The sequence below is a fragment of the Vidua macroura genome, chromosome 5 (assembly GCF_024509145.1).
Source record: "Vidua macroura isolate BioBank_ID:100142 chromosome 5, ASM2450914v1, whole genome shotgun sequence".
Classification (NCBI taxonomy): domain Eukaryota; kingdom Metazoa; phylum Chordata; class Aves; order Passeriformes; family Viduidae; genus Vidua; species Vidua macroura.
Window position 1 is genome coordinate 44,734,582 of NC_071575.1, and position 21,596 is coordinate 44,756,177.

At 39.8% G+C, this 21,596-nt stretch overlaps 1 long non-coding RNA gene across 1 annotated transcript in view; it reads left to right on the plus strand.

The window, feature by feature from the left end:
- Positions 1 to 21,596, plus strand: part of LOC128808200 (uncharacterized) — an 86,274-nt gene that overhangs the window by 36,805 nt on the left and 27,873 nt on the right. Inside the window, exon 2 of the long non-coding RNA XR_008437397.1 lies at positions 21,032 to 21,167. This is a non-coding gene — a long non-coding RNA (uncharacterized LOC128808200). The remainder of the gene's footprint in view (positions 1 to 21,031; positions 21,168 to 21,596) is intronic.

Consider the following 21,596-nt stretch of genomic DNA (forward strand, 5'->3'; position numbering starts at 1 on the left):
TAGCCAAGGAATGTGCTTTCCAGCTTTCTTACTCTGAGCCCAGTCTAATCCTCTGTTTGCAACATCACTGAAAAACAAGTTATCCATTTCTGAAAATTTAAACAGATAAGGAAAGCAACACTGTACAGACACTTTACTCCTGGAAGGATTTGAGATCAGCATCCATCTAGCTGTTTCCACTGCTGTCCCTTTGTAATAATATTTTGTGCTTTTGAAGTTAAATCTCGGACAAAACCACTGTTTATTGGGTACAAGATATTTTAATGTGGCTAAGAAGTCTGGGCAACTCTGTCTGTAGGGTTCCTCTAGTTGCTTGGAAGCAATACAGATTGGAAAGCCAGGCTCTTTGTCTCAAAATGAGTAAAAGTTGGACAAAACTCGAAACATTCAAAATCATGCATTTCTTCTGAAAAGCTAGGTCTAGCATTTTATATTCTTCTGAAGAGACTTAGGCAGGAATCAGTTTGTCTCAAGATGTCAGTATAAACATGACATCAGGTTTCATCCACCTTTCACCCACCTATACAAGCAAGACTTCCAGGAAGCTGTCTAGTGCCAAGGCTGTAGACAGAAGAACCTTCTCTTCCTGAAATGACAGTACAACACAGTGATGAAGGAAGGCCACTACTCTGGGTGCTTTTAGACATGCAATAAATTAATGCAATGGAATATGGCTGCTAATTCCCATTAAAATTACAATAGTAAATTTTAAAAGCAATCTAAAAATGACTGATAGTTCCATTGTACCCAGAGAATGGGAGCCATCTGAGGCTTTGAGGGTACCTGATACCAATGATAATCTTCCTGTGGAAAATTGTTTATTGTTGGACCATCTCTCTTTGTATGGTAGGCAAATGCAGTAGAAGATATCTCACTGCTCTTGGACTGGCTCCCTGCCCAGCCTCCTCCTCCTCCTCCCACCATCCATGTGTCCAATCACCTTTACAGGAACGCTGCATAATGCTAAAACTTTTAGGGGAACCGTATGTCTAGAAAATAAAGTGGGCTTGCAAAATGAGATGGTCTCTAGTCGGAGTTTGGTTTTATTTAGAAATGCCTGAAGTACAGTGATTCTTGTATGAGTTCTACTGAGAAACTCTTAGCTAGGATGGAAATTGGACATGAGGAAAGATGATGTGAACACTCCTTGACTGCACATCCACTCAGGGGGTGAGAGCTGAAGTTACATGACTGTGTCCAAATGGACCTTGCAGCCATGTGATGAAGTGCACACATCATGTCACATTTTATTTCTGTGCTGTGATAGTGTCCCTCAAGTACAATTTCTCTTCTTGTCTTTTCTCATGCTGCACTTGGACAATAAGGCATCAGTAATTTATACACTGATTCCTTCCCGGCTACATTTTTTGAAAATTCAAATGGGCTATCTATAGGCATCTAGCAGAGTGAGCAATAGCTGCCCAATAATACAGTCATTTATGATCACAGGTCATTGAAAGTGTCAGGAAAACAGGAGCCCCAGGCTCAATTCACTTTTGGCATCTCAATACTACTTTTCAGTCCATATCATTGGGTACCACTCCACCCACAGAAACACTATCCTTCAGAAATAGGAAAGAAAATCATCACTAAATTATTTCTTCTCTGTAGAAGAGCAGGTAAAAACTGAAACTGCAGTTCAGCAGAGAAATACTTCTACCCTTTGAAACTCCTACTACTGCACAGGAAACACTGTAACTGTAAGACAAAACTCATTATTCAGATATAATACCACCCACTCAAATCCATCCAGAAATGCTAATGGATTATCTGTATCGAGCAGACCTCAGTTTACACCAGGTACTGTTGCTCCACACCACTAACTTAGGCTGTACTGAAAGTCATTCATCCTCCCCCAGCTGATGTAAAGCCAACATAAACTCCATGACAGTTCTGTATGGTGTGTTCTGGCTAATTTGACAGAAATGTGATCATGTGCCTGTTCTTGAGCCAGATCAAATTTGTACTTCTTGGAGATCAGTCAGCACATAGCCCTCCAACTAATGGCTATGCAGCCACAGCGTGAGCACGAGCAGCACACAGGTTCCTGTGACTGAGGCCACTGGGGCTTGAACAGCATCCAACAAGCTCCCCAAACTCCCAGGCCCTCAAATCAGCTACTTTTCATTTCCTTATATTTCAGTTTTCTGCCACATACAGACTCATCTAAATCAAACAGGAACACAACACCATTGCACCCCATGTTGCTTTCCTCCAAATATTCCTCTTTTTTGCGGAGAATTTGCAATGGCCTGTGCCATTTGAACTGGCAGCTCCAGTTCTCTAAGTCATGGCACTTTTGTATAAAAGCAGGGGAATGTTCATCTATAAAACATTAGTTAAAAGAGAAGGAAAAAACCCAGACCTGATTTATTCAACATTTGCATACCATCACTCGGTGAACATGCCATTTTATGGTTTTCAGCAGTAGCTCCTGTGGTCTTTACTGTGTAGATGTGTTCAGCAAGGTCACAGCTGTCATATCCTGGTTTGGGCTAGGGAGACATTCTAAATGAACCAAGCTGTCTTCACATGAAATTATAGCTTTATGTCTAGTTTGGTTGCAGTTGATATCAACTAACAAACAGTATAGATTTCATTATGTCAGGAAAGCAGCAATGTTTATCTCCTTGTGCCTGGCCTTGAAACTTTTTACAGATGTTGACTTCAAAAATTTAGCCAGATACAATCAATAGCTCCATTGATGCCATTTAGATTTCTATACCTCGTACTTTCTTATTGAAATGTTTTTAAATATGTAAATTTTTCTCAAAGGCAGAAGGTTTGTAGAAAATTCTTCTTTCTTTTTCTGAGCTTTCCTTTTGAGTTATACCTTAAGAGTAAAATACCATATGGCAGACACACACACACTTTGTAGCAGAATAATGAAGTCCCACAGAAATTACATACTGTTTCCCACAGGGAATAGTTCTGCCTGTACTTCACATAACCAGTTTTATACAGTTTTATACAGCTATTTCCCTCTAAGACAGCTTACAAATTTTACTTTAAGGGATGAATTCCTCTGACAATTATACTAGAGTAAACCTAGAGCAATTTTCCTAAAGGCATGGAAATTATTTAAAAATTATGCTGGCATAACAAGGCTCTGGATGTGATCAATATATTGTTATTTGGTGCTTGTAATATGAGACCTGAAAAACATGGCTACCAAAATATAATTTATCCTGAATTTGTTATCCATGCCACCATCAGCACTCACAACATCAGCAAAAAACAACAGCATTAAATAAAAACTATGTTAAACATAACTTTCCTAAATTTAAAGACACTGTGACTGAAGTACTGGGAACAAATGATGACATTATTGGATCTTTATTTTTCAAACATCATGAGTGAGGTAAATATAGATTTCAATACAGCTAAGCATAAAGCAAGAATTAAAATAACTAATTTATTTTGAGTGCATTTAATTTCTAAAATGATCATAAATCATACATCAGTAATGTATGTTTTTTCAAAGAAAAAACAAAATTACAGGAGTTTTTTTTCTGCATTGAGGATGGTCTTTTAATTCCATATGTAGGAGACATGTAAGACATGAATGCAAGCTAAATTTCAGCCATAATAGACTCTGCATGTTGCCACTTCAATGACCTTTTAATCCCTTGGAGTTTAACCATTTCCTAATGTCTCCTAACAGCCATGTTCTTGTTGGGAAAGCCCTTTCTAACTGATAACATCTAAACAAGCTCATACCTTAATTAGAAAAATTTTCCCATAAATATTTATGTTGCTGTGATTAGGCCATTTACTGAATCCAGCTACCCATTATGAGTTAAAATAGAGTGCCTTGTTTTGAGAAGCCTGGGGCATGACATAGTTTATACTACGGGACTTTAAGCTGTAAGTCATCTAATCAAGTGTCTGACCCCTTGCCTCCAAAGTAGCCATTCAAGGAAAATAACCTTCTGCTGAGCATAGCATCCTTCAGTCTGCATTTTTGTACGTTGGAAATAAATTGGATACATATCTAGGCAATTACTTAACTATAGAATAGCCTCATGCAGCCCTCTTTTTTTGCTTCAACAGTCAACATGTGAAAAGTCTGAGAGAGAAAGTGGGCAATCCCTCTTTTCCAGAAGGAAATACAGAAAGTTACAGGAATATTAAAAGGGGACTTCCACCCAAAGCACATTGCTCCTGCCTAATGAGACTGCCATGCCTCACGGGGGCTGGGGGGCACCACGGTGACCGCGGGTTGCCGCCAGGCAGCCTGCTGTGCTTGGAGTTAGGTACCCAGTGGGATATCTCCCGTTAAGAGAGTGATGAGAGATTTAGGCAGCCTGTTCTCAGGGCCTCTCTGGCTCCTGAGGTGTAGGAAGCACTGGAATGGGGCAGTGCATGCAGTACATGTTTGCCTAATTTAACTGAATGGGGAGCCTGAAGACATACTGCCCCAGCAGTTGCCATTCTTTCCGTTGCCTAAAGCCATTGATGCTTAGACTGGGCTTCTGAATGAAGTTTTGGGCAACCTCCATGTGTCTGTACAAGGAAACTGAGCTGTGCCTGCGAGCTGGAGCCCAACTATCACACTGCTGATACCCCTCCCCATCACACTTTTGGCTGTCTCATTCTGTCACACATTTCTAAGACACAGTCCTGCCAACAAAATTTCCTAAAGCTGGTTCCTGGGAGGAAGCTTGTGCATGGTCCTCCCATTTTGGTGGCTGGGGAGACTCAGACACAGCTGCTCCTGGCCAGCTGGCTCACGTGTGTGAGAGCACTGCTGGGAATGTTCCATTTACCAGCATTTCTGATGTCATTTGTGACATCTAATGTGTTAATTCCACATCTAAGCAAAGACCCAAGAGTTCTTCCAGAATTCCAACTCCTTCAAAATCAAATGGAAGAGCATGTTTCTTTTTAAAGAGATTTTAAAATAAATTTTCACTTTATTTATCAAAAATGTTGTTCTTTTTAGAAAGATAATTCCCAGATATTTGAGCCCAGCTTGGAGCAACATATTTAAAATTACAGGACTCCTCATTTTTCTGCTTCCCACGACTTATGCTATCCTCATTTGTAAGGATACATTTCTAGAATTCACACATATTTCAAAGCCAAAATTTTTTTCCTACCTCTTCCAGCTGCAGATTTCTATCCTTCCATTTCCTTCCCTGGGATTCAATTAATTCACATGCAAAGTAAGAAAATTCTCCTTCCTCCACATGCTGCCTTTACAGTCACAGTTACTAAAATCAATTTACATTATTCTTTAGTCTAATTTTTAAATTTCATTTGAAATCACATCTACCTTGTTGATTGATCTGGACACTTTACCACAGTGAATTTGAAACTGTTAACAAGTAAGGAAGTCTGAAAATAAAAGAGATCATTAACAAATGTTCACTTAACGTATTATCTTCTTGGTTACTCTATTTCCTCTCTTTACAAAAAAACACACACCCCCCCCCAAAAAAAAAAAAAACAAACAAGAAAACAAAACCAAAACAAAAAAACCCAAACAAACAAAAACTGAAATCAACCAACAAAATAAAAAGAAAAAAATCCAAGCCAGGAATGGGTTTTTCTGTGGTTTCAGTGTTTATTTCTTTATTGTAAATAGAGTCAAATTTAAGTTACATATTCTTGAGAGATGAAAGTACTTATATTTTAGTAGTATAATTTATTATCCTGGTTTAGATAACAATTTTTATGTAAATGTGGCAAATTTTTCCCTTAGCACCAATTCTAGACTTCCTAAATTGTTTCATGATTACCATATCATGATACTGACCTTGAAATAATAAGATTAGAAAAACAGTCATTTGAAGTCTTCTTATGTCTAGTCTGGTTTCTGAAACATGAGGGGTCACATTTTTGAGATTTTTCTTTCCAACCACACCAAGAATTTTCTCCAACAAAAGATAAAAACAAATCTGAGGCACTCTGCTCTTTGAAAAAAATTACCGCAAGCTGTTTCTTGAACAGCAACAGAAACAATCATGCGAGTCACATTTAAAATCACAGAGGTTGGCTGCATTGATTTGCCTGAGCTGGGAGCCTTACTGCAGGCTTGAAAATCATAAGCACCTACCAACTCCAGTTTTATTGATATGCAGAGATACTGAGCATCACAAGCATTTTTAACAACAGTTAACAATGCCTTTAAAGCTATTCTGTGTAAATAAACTGGGCACCATAACCCTTGTATGAAGGCCTGCTAGGACAGTTGAAGCGCTGCAAGTAAATTCTCTTTTAAGGCAGGAGTGCAAATGAGGTGAATGCAAGTTATGTGAATTCTTTCTCTTCCATTTGCACTGTAATTGGTATTGATTATCAGCAGCTAAATCACTTCCGAAATTTATTTTCATTTCAAATTATGCTTCCTGCTCCTAATGGGATTTGTCAGATTTATTCTTTCCTCTCCAGGAAAATTCCAGGTTCTGATGTGCATAAATAAAATAGTATTTGCTTGAATTCACAAGTCAGACTATTTTGTTATTTATAATTCTCTCCTGAATGCTGTTTCTGTCTACTTAGCTCAATTCTCCTGTCACGCCACTGTTGACTACATGAGATGCTTGTAAATGTGAGTTACAAAGAGGATTTTAAAGCCTTTTACCTGTATAATATTTCAAACTTCCTCGACCAAAACTATTTTCTCTATACTTCTTTCAAGATGCTTATCATTCAGCCAGCAATTTTCACCTCGTACTTGGCAGCAGGACCATCTGTATCACCCAGCAAGCCATCAGCTTTCACTGCTCCAGCTTACTCTGGGAAATCACCTGTTGCCCATCAGCAGCAGATGCCTATGACTCACCATTCTAGTCTTCAATAAACAATGAAAAAGAGAAAAGTGATTTTAAGCAGACAAAAACCATTTACTCTCTTATTCCAGAAGACATTTTTTGTAAGAGCAGTGAAACACATGTAGGGATTGAATAAGACAGAACATCTACCCTGTAGGCTATTTGTTCAGTTGAGGTATTGAGAAGAAATTTCCAATGGCAATTTTCAGCAACAGGACATTTTGCTGAAACAACCAGAAACTATTTCTCTGGCTGAAAAAGATGAGAGAAACTCAGCATACTTCAGCTAAGATGAGTGTACACTGGGGTTCTCGAGCAGAACTAGATGAAGACTAAATATGCCAAAAGATTGGTTTTTGGTAGGAAACCATGCAAACATGAGCAGAGGTTCCAGAAGTCAATTTGACAAAGGAGAGGAAGCATGAGAGGTTTCCTGAACTTCATCACATTTGTGAGAGTCTATGGGGCTAATTGAAATCAGCTGCAAAATCCTAGAGAAATGGGTCCTTCAGAATTCAAGCACTTCACCCCTTCCAGTCAAGTCAGAAAAGCACTTTCAGGGTTATCAAATTTCCATGTAATATTTTAGCTCTTCTATGTACATCCAAAGGTTGAAGCACACAAAAAAAAAATCTTGCATGCTGCTTAAAGTCTTTCAAGACTTTTGTTTTTCAGCTCAAGAATGCTTTGGCTCAGATGTATAACGTGTGATTTGGGATGTAGCCAGATCTTGGCTTATGTCTGATTTTATCCAGCATTACCTTGCAGTGAAATTATATTCTGATCTTTTATTATGGGCAACTTCCCTCCTTGAGGGCTAAATGTACTTGTCTGAATGAAACCCCAGTGTCAAGCTCTTTGACAAACCCTGATTATAAGCTGGGCTCACAGTTCTCAGCAAGGTCCAGAGAGGTCTCTGTAGCCACAACTCAGCAGATGGGCAGTAAGCCATACTGGCAGCCTAATTCAGATTCTATGTAATCCCAAAAGGAGACTGGTTTATGAGGACCTGGTCTCTTCTGAATTGGGTGTTCACACACCAGGAAAGCAATCCTAAAGGACATAATTCTTATATTTGAAGACCCAGTACCTTTGTCCTCTATGGTAAAGACTCTAACTGGCCGTGGCCTAAGCAGGTGTTCAATTTTGCAAACCTTTGTAGCAGTCCTACACTAACCAAGAGGCAAACTCTTCCATGTGTTAAGAAGACCAATTTAATGATCTTCCCCTTAGTCATCTGTGCATATCATGTGCTATCTTCTCTGTGGAATAGAAAAAGGGAATGCCATCACCAAGTTCAGCACATTGTTGAAAACACTGAATCATCTCCATGACATTTCATGCCTCTAAATAGTCACTGAATTTAAGCTCCAACTGTCCCAAACTCCTGTGGTACCAAAGCAGTGCAGTAGATCACATCTGTTAATCACCAGGGACTCTGACATTTTAAAAATAAATTATTCATTCTCTCATATGTAACTTAACTAAGCCCACTGGGAATTTCTCAGCCGACCATTTGAAACTACATGTACACAGGGTTAATTTCAGAAGGTTTGTATGATGATGCTTAGCAACAAGGACTCATTTTCACAATTTTTTTTTTTTTTTCCTGGTGATAACTGTGAGTTATACCCCCCAAAGGGACTGGCTTCTTTTCAGTGCTGCAACTATAAAAGGAATGAAACAGGTGCAGAGGACCATGCCCTAGATTTGGCAGTGACAGCCATGAAGTCTTAACAGCCGGAAATGAAAGGCAATATTCCCACTGTATATTTTTTGGTTGCCAAGGCTTACATGAGAGTGTCATTACATGGAGAAAGAGTTGAGATTTGACACTTGTAAGGTCCTTGCCCTATTTTATTTTCATTTTTGACACACAGAGAAGGGGTCAGAGTACTTTTCCATTCAATTTCTTTTGCAGTTATCTATGGACCAGTGTCTCAGTTTAGCCTAGTCTTTGTCAACAAGGGCAATTTTTCCTATTTCTGTTGTGCTGAAGGCCTCTGTGGTTCATCATGAATGCTTTACTGCTGACATTTCTGGCTGATCTGCCTCAACTTTTTCAGAATTCTTGCCTGATAAAAGCCATGGCAATAGTCCAGCAGGCAAATTGTGTAGACATCACAAATTCATTGTTCTTCTTTTGCTGTTTAGGGCTATTTGTACCCCTGGCCTTTTGCAGGTAAGGAACCCTTAACAGATATCTCTGCCATGGACAGGATCTCCTCCATCATCACCTGAGCTTTTACTGGTGACCAGACGAGCAGGCACCCATCCATTCTCAGGGAGATCCTGGACTGACATGCTACAGTTCGACTGCCACACCAGGACCTTCTCATTTGGTACATGTCCTCCACAGCATTTTCAACAGCAAGGGGGAGCAGATGGAGGAAGAACAGGAAATGGAGCCTTGCTAAAGCTGCAACAGCCACCATTCTCTGTGTGGCTCTCTCACTTCCCTGTGAGACTTGGAAAGAGCACACTTGGATGGACAGCTGGCAAAGTTTTCTCCACTGGTCATGGCCAGCACAGTCCATGAGGGGAAAATCCTGTGTGACAAACTTAGTTTCATTTTATAGCAAGGTTACCCACCTAGTTGACCAAGAGATGTAATCTTTTTGGATTTCAGTCAAGCTTTCGATAGTCTCTCACAGTATTCTTCTAGACAAACTGTCTGGCACACAGCTGGTAGTTACTAGTGGGATTCTGCAGGGCTACATTTTAGGACCAGTTTTCTTCAGCATCTTCATAAACTAGTTAAGACAGAGGACCAAGTAAGTTTGCCAATTATACTAAACTGCAAAGAGTTGTGGACTCCTTCAAGGGCAGCCTTCCTACCACGCACATGAAGTTCAATAAGGGAAAGCACTGGATTCTGCACCTGGGATGAGGCAACCCTGCATGTACAGACTGGGGAATGAGATGCTGGAAAGCAGAGCTGCCAAGAGGGACCTGGGGTTCTAGTTGAGGGCAAGTTGAATTTGAGTCAGCAGTGCCCTGGCAGCCAGGAGGCCCAACCCTCTCCTGGGGGGCATCAGGCACAGCATCACCAGCCAGGCAAGGAAGGGGATTGTCCCACTCTGCTCTGAACTGGGGCAGCCTCGCCTTAAGTGCTGGGTACAGTTTTGGGTGCCACAATATAAGAAGGGTATTGAGCTATTAGAGCCCAAAAAAGGGCTACACAGATGGTGAAGGGTCTTGAAGGGAAGTCATACAAGGAGCAGTTGAGGTCACTTGGTCTGTTTAGCCTGGAGAAGAGGACCCCAAGCAGAGACCTCATTGCACTCTACAGCTTCTTCTCAAGGGGAAGTAGAGGGGCAGACACTGTTCTCTATGGCGACCAGTGACAGAAAGCAAGGGAATGGTCTGAAGTTGTGTCAAGTGAGGTTTAGGCTGGGTATTAGGAAAATACCTTCAGCCCAAGGATGGTTGGGCAATGGAACAGGACCCCAGGGAAGTGGCTGTAGCACCAAGCCTGACAAGAGTTCCAAGAAGCATTTCAAAATTTCTCTTGGGCTCTTGGGGTTGTCCTGTGCAGGACAACCAGGAGTTGGACTTCATTGATCATATTCTATGAACATATTCTATGATTCTATGACTCAAAATCTCTGTCTGAGACTTGCTGTGTAGTGAAATTGATACTTTCAAACAATTTGATGCAAAATGTCAAATGTATAATCTCTTGGTTCCAGTCTCACTTTCTGCAACTGTCTCTGTTGTCAGCCAGGTCTGCAGTCTTCAACAGCCCTTCTCAAAGACTTTATTCCCCCACTGTAGCTTGAGGACTGCTTTCCTCAGCAGCTCCAGGCATCCTAAGTTTAAAGGAGCTATTGTAGTGTTTTTCTCAAAAATATTGGTGGAAGCCTAACCTGGTAAGTGAGGGAAACCTGCAAAGAGAGGAGAAAAAAAAAAAAAAAAAAAAAAAAAGGCTGAAAATTCAATTTGGGAACAAGCGTGCACAGCTATTTACAGAGGTTTGAAATCCAGGGATGAGGTAGCCAGGACTGGTGTGCAGTCTCTAGGCTCAGCAGGTCTGTGCTTGGCTTTAAAGTGCTCCTTGTTTCCTGCCCTCGGATCACTTGGAGGCTGGCTGGAGGGCACCTGGCTGGCACATGGAAAATGGATATATCTATGTAAAGCATAGTGCAAAGAGGCTGCAAATAGCCACTGGCTGCTCACAGCAGCCTGTGCCAATTCTCACAGTGTTCAGCTCTCGTCCCTCCTGGCATGGCCACAGAGCAGGCTTGGCTTCAGGAGCCCGGCAGTGCTCGGCTGTATGCCACATTGGCTGCCTCGCCCCTCCTCCTCCTACTTCTGCACACTGGCAGTTTGCAGCACCTCTTTGAAAGCTGTCAGCCTCCTTTCCTGCTTCCCTGTTTATACTGGATCATATTCACCATCCTCTTGGCTCTGGCAGGCAGTCATGTCACGGACAGTCTGGATTCACCCACAGGTGTTGTAACTCTGAGAACAGGGAAATGAAAGCAGTCTCTGTTCCCTTCATCTGTGGAGGGACAGGAGCTTCTCTTCCTGACTTTCAAGCCCTCTCTTCTAGCATGACTCCACCTTCCTGTTCACAGTGTAGGGATCTCTCTGATTCAGGAGGGAAAAAAAACCTTTGGTTTTAATTGACATCCAAAAGAGAAGGACACATGATGTGGGAGGAGAAGGTTGTATGCTCATGGTGGTAAGAGGTATGTCTGTACCACCTGGGGTGTTTATGAAAGATGAGGATAACATAGGAGCAAATATAAATGAGGGATATCTGTTCTGTGGAAAGCCCAAGCTGAGCCTGGGATGAGTGCTGTAGAAGAGCAGTGGCTGGTTGCCCTGTTAAGGGAGGCTCTGGCTTTCTCATGCTGGATGAGATGATTTAATTCCAGCTCAGCAAAGGTGCTTCTCTACCTAAGCAGCAGGAAGCCAAGTAGGCCTGGATGATGGAAAAGCCAGAGCCAGTAAGGCACTGCAGGACAACATTAAGAGAAAGCTGGGGCCAAGGTATAAGACCATCACAAGGTGTTATTGGACACTTGGTGGGGCCATCTCAGAGCTCTTGGCCCACCATAGGGGGCCAAGATATTTATCATATCTTGAATGTAAGATCTCAAGACAGGGTGATTTGACCCACCAAGAAAAGGTCTGAGCCCTGTGACCCATCAAGTGAAAGTGCATGTCTAGACATGATTCACACAATAAGAAGGCAACACCTGCAGACCTTGAGGCATTGGGAGCCTGAGGGGTCTGATGGAAAGACCTGAGAAGAGGGCAAGACAGGCACAGTACAAGAACTGTGCAAATAGATGGACAGGAAATGCATTTATACATTTTTAAATCCATCACTCAGCTCTATAAAACCAAACCTCCCATCACGCTACTGCTGGGGAGGGGGCACAGTCACAGCGCCAGAAAGCAGGCAAGGACACTGCAAAGCTCTCAGGCATCTTTGTCCTGATTTTACAGACCTGGGAGCAGACACACTTCTGCTGACATGCCTCTTTTATTTGGGAAAGATAAACTCTGATCTCAGTCATGCTTTTTGCAGAAGCTGAGAGACACCATGTGCAGGGAAATCTGCTTTGGCCTCCCCTCTGGAGTGGACTGGGTGGAGGTCTCCTGAGCTGTCCCACTGCTTTCCTTCCCACCATGTCTGTCCACCACTCTCTGAGGGTATGTTTAGAAGATAGCGCTTTACTTTTTGGCACTGCTTATACTTGCTCATTCAGTGTAAATAACTGTATTAACTTTATAGGCAGCCCCAGTTTGAACTGACTGAGGTTCATGTAGCAAACTGGAACTATGCCAGGCCCACCAGAGCAGCGTCCTGTTAGTGCAAGGTGGAGACTGAACAGCTCTCAGGTTGGGAGGTCTTTCCAAATGAATGTGATCCCTCCTTGTTCTTACAGATTACTTTTAACACTGACGCAATGGCTGCCAAATACTGAATCTGCCAGAAATGTTAACAAAAGGCACTTTGATCTGGTTCACTTGTTCTTGTTAATTATGTATTGTATTATTTTGCCTTCTTTGTGGTCAGAAGAAAAATGTTTTGCCCTTGCATATCACTCATGTTCAATAATCTATGTACTGTGTTACACAGGGCTTCTTGCTTTTCGCTGGTCCTTCGTTTCGAGTTGCTTACTTTAGCAGTTGTTGCGTGCTATACGTTCGTTTAAATACTTTAGAGAGACTTTATATTTTTTATATAAAAGACTGAGATTTGTGGCTACTTGTTGACATTCTCATCTAAACAGCTGCAGAATTTATTTTTTATTATATGGGAAAAACTACTTAAAAGTCAGTTTGAACTTTCATGCTAGTTATTAAGCTCTTGGCTTCGTTTTTAACACAGTTCACATATCTGTTCTTGGCACGAAGTTTACATTCTTCTAACCACATATATTATATGTGAGCAAAGAAGCTAATATTCAGTAATAAAATTATACATTGACAATTATCTAGCAACATTATTTCTCACAATGCATTGACCTCACAGTGTAACAAATATAGTATATAAGTGAAACACTAATTTTCATCCTCAAACACAGTAGAAGTTTATGGAAAATGTAATCCCCACTAGTCAATAAAGAGAAAAAAAGAAATTGTTGATGAGGAATTTTTCTGCCAAATCAAAGTGCTACATTTGTTTACATATAAAACTGAAGAATAAGATGTAGCATGTTCAACCTTTTGCCACAAGGCATGGAGTATACTCTGATAGTTTAGCATGACAATACAATCAGCAATTATACTGGAGGAGATTCAGATAAACTTGCAAAATGAAACAAATGTGCATCATTATTGCTGTTTCTTGATATTCTAAAATCAGCGATTGCAGTTTTTGTATTTCAGAAACAACCACATGTAAAATATGTATTTTCAAAATGCAAAGAACATTCTGTTCTCGAAACAAATTGATTGCTTGTGCTGTTTATCACACTGTAGTTATCAACTCTCAATCGCATTTTTGAAGTTAAAGTTCCAACATGTGATGAAGTAAAATAAAAATATATTGTCCTCTTCCTCCAAATGATAGAAGTCAGAAAAAAAAAATGCATACTCATTTAGAAAATGCTACTCCACATATATAAAATTATTTAATGGTTCTTTTCACAAAAAGAATTTTTTTGACACCTGGATTATTGATGGAGTAATGTCACAGTGACATTTCTAGGTCCTCAGTTTTCATTAGGAAGAGCTGGTATGTCTGCTTTCTTGTTTTCCTTCCCTACTAGTCACATGAGATAGTTTCATGAAGAATCACGTTCCTTCTCCATGTCAAAAGGATTATGTCTTTATGATAAGATTTATTGTCATTTATTATGCTGAGGGTCAGCATATTGTTGACAATTAGTAATCCTGACTCTGACATGAGAAGAAATATATATTTTGGGCAGTGAACAAAATGTAATACAAAACTTAGCACAATTTAGGAAAGTTTTGTAATTTCAGTCCATAAAACTGTTATGTAACCTGCACTACACATTACCAAGAGCTCTTTGAAGCTATTGACCTGCAAAGCTGCTTCTCCAGTAAAATTGTGACATGATGGGTGTTCCCAAACTGGTGTTTCTTTCTGTAGATTTCAAGGTCACCAAAACACCATTTGGATAGGGCAAGTCCCTTTGCCTCTGTGCATTCCATGTAATGGCAGATACATCTTTCGGACTTCAAGATTTTGGGTCATTTCAGTCTTAGTATCTGCAGCATACATTCATGCCAAAAACTTACCTGTCATCCATTGGATAGATATGTAGCTTCTGTAGCTAAAATTGCACTTTTTAGTACATTGGCACTAAGGATACTGAATTTCATGCAGATGCCAGTGATATTGGACTTGAACAGCACAGTTTAACATTTTAACAACATAGCTTACCATTTCAGTGTCAATTCATTGTCTTAGAGATAAAATTACAGAACTTGGGAAGAATACTTGTCTGTAAGGAATTCACCAGTAGAGTTATCTGTGATTATCCAGACCATGCAGACTTGAGTATTGACCTCCATAGATACTGGTCTTTGGGCTGACAGGTTGAGTAACATGCTTGTTCTCAGTGATTCTCTCCAAAGCACTTTGGCAGTTCTCAGGCAATGACTATCATTAGCAACACCACTGTCCTATTACTCACTTCAGGTGCAAGGATCAGTTCTAACTAGCAGCAACAGAAATTGAGTTATTAGCATAGTGGGGAGGAAATAGAGGCAATAGAAGGATAGGGGAATGCACATTTTCCTCCCAAAAATCCTTCAAAATCCAGACACCTTTGAACAGTAATCTATAAATTTCCAGTATGTGTCACATAGTGTCTCTGTTCATGTCGTCAAAAACTGTCTGACAGCTGATAAAATTTAAAGCAAGTGGTAGCTGCTGTGCACTACTTTTTCAAAATGACAAAGTGTGAAAATAATATCAGTGCAGGAATTCATAGGGAAAAAAGCCACTCTGCTGTTCTTGAACTCTGTTAAGTAAAATTTGAAAAAAAACCCTAAATGTGGCTAAGTACATTTAGTAACTAGAAACATACGCAGCTAACTCACAAATAGTTTTGTACAAACTCAGTCTCATTCAGGCATCTCTGGAAAGATTTTATAGTAAAGCTGAACTGGTTTTCGCATTGCCCTCTCTGCTGGTGCTCTCTGATGAAGAAGCAAATCTCTCACCCATCAACTTGGGAGGGACTGGGTGCCATTCTTGAAAAAGTCACATGCTGCTTACAGATTGTTCCTGCTTTTAGCTTTCAACTATGCTGGTGTCTTGCAAGCTGACAACTAAGGTCACCATTCTTACATGGCAAATATTTAAGACCAATGTAATTTGTAATGTTCAAATGACATCTAATTTTAATACTCTCTTTTGTGTGCTGTCTTCCAAGAATAAAATTGGGAATCTTCTGCAGGATTATGCAATTTTAAACTCTCAGCAACCTAAAAACCTATTGTTTAACATTTTCTAAGCTTCCTCAAGCAATTCCTGTTTACACATATACTGGGTGTTATATGTGGGTTAACCCACAGAGTATGAAGAAGTAGCATGACAATCAGCTGTAACCCAATAGCTGAATGGTACTTTAGGTAGTGTCCTGGGTGACAGGTAGGTACTTTGAGTTAACCTGACAGAGGAAGACCAGCTGGAAGAAGACATAAAAACACTGTAAGAGGTGTAACTATGCCACTTACTGAGTAAATACTATCGTGTGTATTGTATGAGCCCCCTTTTTCCTTCTTTATAGCAAGAATTTTTGACAGGATGGTTGTTATTCTAAAACCAAGACCAGAAGATATGGCTACAAGGAATTCAGGTAGAAACTGCTGTAATTAAAAATGTCCAATTCTTAAAATTTTAAGATGCTTTAATAATTTGGTCAGCTTTAATTCACAGAATCACAAAATAGGCTGAGTTGGAAGGGACCCACAAAAAACATTGAGTCTATCTCCTGGTTCTGCACAGCACCATCCCCAAGAGTCACACAATGTGCCCAAGAGTACTGTTAGAACAGAGCCTAGAAGCATCTGCCACAGGTTGAATTTTAGATTGAAAGGATTCACCCATTTTTCAGAATGACATTGAAGTGAGAATGTTATTTTACTCAAGTTAAAAATAACATTATTTATCAGAGAGGTTCCAATGTCTTACTGTTTTGGGGCAGGGCTATGAAATATGTTGGGCTGTGTGTATGGGATCCTGCTATTAAAATTCTTCCTTAGTCATTCCTTGTGAAATTTGCCCAAACTTGGTTTAAAGTATAAAACTGTGAAAGCCGTCAGTTTACCTCTGACAACAGATCACATGTTAGAGGCTGACTTCTGCCTTTCCCCAACAACTTCTGTCTGTTTAGTGTGCTCCATCATGGGGTGAAAAGGCACAAGAATTTGTTCCTCTGGCACCCAAGGATGTGTCACCCATTGACTAAAACCACATACAAGGAAATTCCTTTCCTGAGGGTCTCCAGCTCTCTGCAGGAGAAGGAAGAAGCTGCCTCATGTCAGAGGAATTTGCAAGGAGTGCTGGAAGGAAAGGGGAAGTGGGTGGAGGGAACAAGGGAGAGGTCAGGAACTGGCGAATGGGATTCTATAGGAATGCAGGAGCATAGCACCTCCAAACTTCAAGTTATGCTCAAGACCACTGAGCTGCTGCAGGCTCCAGTGTTGTGTACCTGGCTAATGGGATCTGATACATCTCCTTCAATGCCCAGCCCTTATAGAGCCTTATATCTGTTACCTTTGATAACTTAAGGATCCAATACCATCAGCTCCTGGTCTGAATGCCACCAATAGCTAAAAGGGAGTCAATAATTCAATTCCACTCACAGAACTGCTGCATCATCTACTGAATGTTTCTGTACATGTTTAGCTTTTAGTTGACATGTGCGTTAAAAGAAAACCTATTTTAAATAGATTGAAATTGAGGGTTCACCTACTTAGATCTGTGCACCTGTACAACATACTGTGCTAAGACAAGTATAGTTTCTGTTTCCCAGTGTTGTTAGTTTCTCATTGCATCAGGAGAATGAAATGTGAAATAAGGGAAACACTTAAGAATTCCAATTAACTTTTGAAAGCTTGATGAGTGCTAAATATATCATGTGGAGCAGGAAATAGACCAACAGGCCCAGAATTCATTGATGTGTTTGTTTTAGTCCTTTGTGTGTTTTCTAAAGATCCACTGATTGCTCTGCTATATTTATTTGAAAATGCTACAAAAGAAGAGGAAAAATAGATGCCACAGCAGAAAAATATATTTTCCCATAGTTGAATGGGAAAATAAAATTATTACCGTAAAGACATGCGGAATTTATGCATTAATTTTACAGTGAAAAAACTATTTAAGGAAAGCTGAAGCATAACAGTTTTTAAAAATAGCTTGTGCCTAATTAACTATTTCACCTAGATTAGTATTAAACATTTCTTGATTATGAAACTGTAAGACTTTTTTTTCTTAGATATTAATAAAATTTGAAATGTCAGCTTTAATCTCATTTCCATGGGGTGGTTAAAGAAATTTAGAATAATGTGTGAAATGTGTATCTGATTAAGAAGATTTTTGAAAGACCAGGGAATTGATTTCCAAACCACAGGTATTCATTTTATGCATATGTAATTCTTCTGAGTAATACAGAATTAAACCTGTTCAATGCAGCTGGCAAAGGAATCAGTAATGGCAAACCAGGTATTTAACTGCTTATTCTCCATTCAGCCTGTAGCTTAAGCTGCTGCATTTCTGATCCCATAAAAAGCAACCAAGCAGGAGTGCACAGCTGAAGCTATTGCTCTGAGAAGATGTTGTACATATCAACTCTGAAATCACAGATTGCAATCTGTTGTGCAATATTAAGAAGTACTTTCATTTAGTAGAAAATGGACCATTCCTCCTCTTGTCCCCATCAGTGGTGATTGACATCTATGGGTGCTGCCAGATAGGAGAGATCTGAGGTTCTCTGATCAACAGCTTCAGGGCAACACAACCAAACCAAACTTAAAGGCTGATGGAAATCATCACTGTGGATGCAGAATAGACAAATGCAGAAGGCACAGCTCAGCTATGAATGTCATGTCCTGGCCCCAACTCAATGATCAAAGACATTCCAAAACAAGCACTAAGTTTCTGCAAGCTGCCAAAGAATTTGGGTGCAGTACTAAGGAACAAGATGAAGAACAGATTATGCATCAGTAGCAGCTACTCCCTAGTTTGATGAGGATGGATTTAAAAAAAAAATAGCTGGAAATATTTACAAGCCTTATTACATGTTCAGGAAGATCCTCAAGAACTGGGATATAAAGTATATAGTGTTGTAGTTCTCCAAGTTACTCTTTAAAGAAAATACAGCAGTCAGGGATTATGGGCTGAAAGCAGAAGAGAGAGTGATGAAAGAAATGGTGAAGTAAAAAAAGAGAGCAGAGACTTGGAGGGAATCGTGATACAAGGGTAGCTTTGAAATTGGGAATCTCCTGCTCTCAACCTAAAAACATATTGCCATATGGCTAGAAAGTCACATTACAAGAATTAGAACTTTTGGCACCTCTTTCCTGCAATGACACCAGGAGAGGAGGGGACACAAATATCACAAAGTGGCTTTCATGTTTGTCATGAACAAGAGGCATGTTGGTTTTGAATAGCAAAATACAGTATGTGCATTTCACATAGACTAGAGCTGCAACTTTGTCCATCCCTCTCTCTGTGTCCACCTATCTCCTCAGCATGAAAACAAGCTATTAAAAAGAAAACAAGCTTTGCATGACTGGTTTGAAACAGCATCTGGTGTCTTGGAAACTGCTTCTTCAGCCAGTTCTCTTGGCTTCTTTGGAGATGCAGTGATGTTCAGCTGCAATATGGTTAGGCTTGCTTCCCAGATCGTATCTGCACTGGTCTGTGAAGCCTGGGCCTCTGAGTACTGGAAGTAGATGGAGAAACTGCTCAGAGCGTGTACGTGGCTGGAACAAACTCACACCAGATGGCCATTCAAAATAGCAGTCAGGAGAAAAATGTCACACGGAGCAGATGCAAGTCTCATCCTTGAGAAAAGTCCTCACAGCTGCCATTTTCCTCTGACTCATCTTCTAGACTAACTGTGTTTATTTCAATTGCAGCCAGTTTTGAGTCACAGATGCTGCATGTCAGACCAGTGCACTGGGCTCCTTTGTGGCTGAGGTGAGGAGAGTACCTTAAGCAACTAAACTTTTTTGGTTGGTACATGCAAATTCTCAGCTTTCTCTTATTTTCAGTTGCACTGTTGATACAACTGTGGGACAACTTCAGAAGCGTTAATGCAAATGCAGACAAAAATGTACCAGACAGAGATTTCTAACAATGATAAATAATAGAATCCTCTTGATTTTAAGGAACATTGGATCAGCCTTGCATTAAACCAGAACTTTGGCTTTCAGTGCTGGATGATAAAAAGATATTTTAAACACAAAGTGTCTGAGATCTTTATATATTTAATTACATGAAGCAAAAAAAGTTCCTCTGAACACCTGCATCTGTAGGAAATGTTCTTTGAGATTTACTGCTCTTGAGAAAGCTTTTTTCCTTGATATTTCAAGAACTACCTTTTTCAATACTTAATCCACAATTTCTTTGTACTAAATCTGGATAGTACAATGTAATCACATGAAAGGTATAAATATAATTGGAGGAGGTTTTTCTAATTTCCTGCTAATTTCCCCAGCAAATTCTGAAAGGTTTGCATTCATTTCACCAAACACTGGTACTGTCTGCACTAAACATTTGGTCTATTTTGATCTTCTTTCCATTCCCAAAATAAAAAGTTAAGGGTCTTTTGTGAATATTTTTCCTCCCCAGCTAGAAAACATGTGAATGCAGCTCTGTCACTCCTCTTTCTAAGCTGAAGTCAACCTGAGCATGGAGGAACAAAATTCAGCTCCCACTTTAGGCTAACCTATAAAATGCTTAATATTTCCTTGCTCAAGAAGAACTCTGACTCTATCCTTTCCTGCTGTTGTACTGCAGTTTATTCTATCAGATTCTTCCATTTATTGAGGCGGGAGAGTTAATTTACCATTTTCTTGTCATAAGTTTTTAACTACTTTTGTTAAAAGAACTCTCTTTTTTTCCCCAAATAATGTCTTTATGCTACTCAAAATTGTGGGTTTGAGCCAATACTATTCAGTCAGTGGACCAATTCCAACAATTTCCTTAGAATCCATTAAACCACGAGGAAGCTCAAGGGTATTTGCATTTCTTCAGAGATGCTAGGCTCCCAAGATTTTCCAAGTTAATTATTCACCATGTAGACTTTTCCACAGTGTCATAAAATAAACAAACAAACAACAGATCAAGAAAGGTGCTTTCATAAAACCTCAATAGCACATACAAGGACAAAACTCTTTGTCTCGTTTTTTATTAATTTGATGTATTTTCCATGGCATTGGACCAAGTTATGCAACAAAAGGAAGACTGCCAGCATTTCAATTTTTGGACTACTGCATTGCCTTGATTCTTTGGCATCAATCAGTAAAACCTGCATGATTTTCATACAAGGAGAAAACATCCTGCTTGTAGGTGGTCAGACACCTTCTACCCAAGCTAGAAAGGCAATAGCTGTTGTCCTGGTCATGCCTGATTTGAGGAAAGTAGGATGTTGTCTACATATTTTCACAATGGCATCTATAAGGCATGTCTATGGCTTGCTACCATATGAAGTATTTGTTTTGACAGAATAAACAAAATTTTTATACAAGACTTTGACAGAAATACTCAAAAAGCTTTTTTTTCCTTTTTTTTTTTTGAAGCATAGGATGAAGAAGTCAACTGCTTTGAAAAACTGAATAAATTCTGTTCCCAGAGGTGCTTTGTTGCTCTCCAGAATAGAAACTCCAGAAGACTGTAATAAAGTCCAGCTTCTTCCACCCGCAGACAATGGCTCTGCCATGGTTAAGTATTCTATATTTCTGTTGAAAAATCAATTGTATTTGGTCTGGTTGGGATAGAGTATGGTACATCAGCATATTCAGATGTCAGGATGTTTGGATTCTGGAAGGAGGCTCATCTGGAAGCAATGTATCTTTTTCAGTTCTTTGTAGAAAAAATTTAATTCTAAATTTTCACAAAAGCCCTTTCCCTTAAAACAACTCATCTGCTTAAAATTAGGCATGTACTTGTTTGTCTTGCTGACTTGAGGCCATACAACATACAGACTTCTGATGCTAAGTAATTTATATGCCTGCATAAATCAGTGGGTAGCCGACAGAGGACAGACTGGATTCAACAATTTCATATATGCATTCTTCTTTTATGGTCAAAAGATCATGGAAATAATCTCATATGTCATGCCTTTGAAAGTTCATTCCTTATTCTGTCAT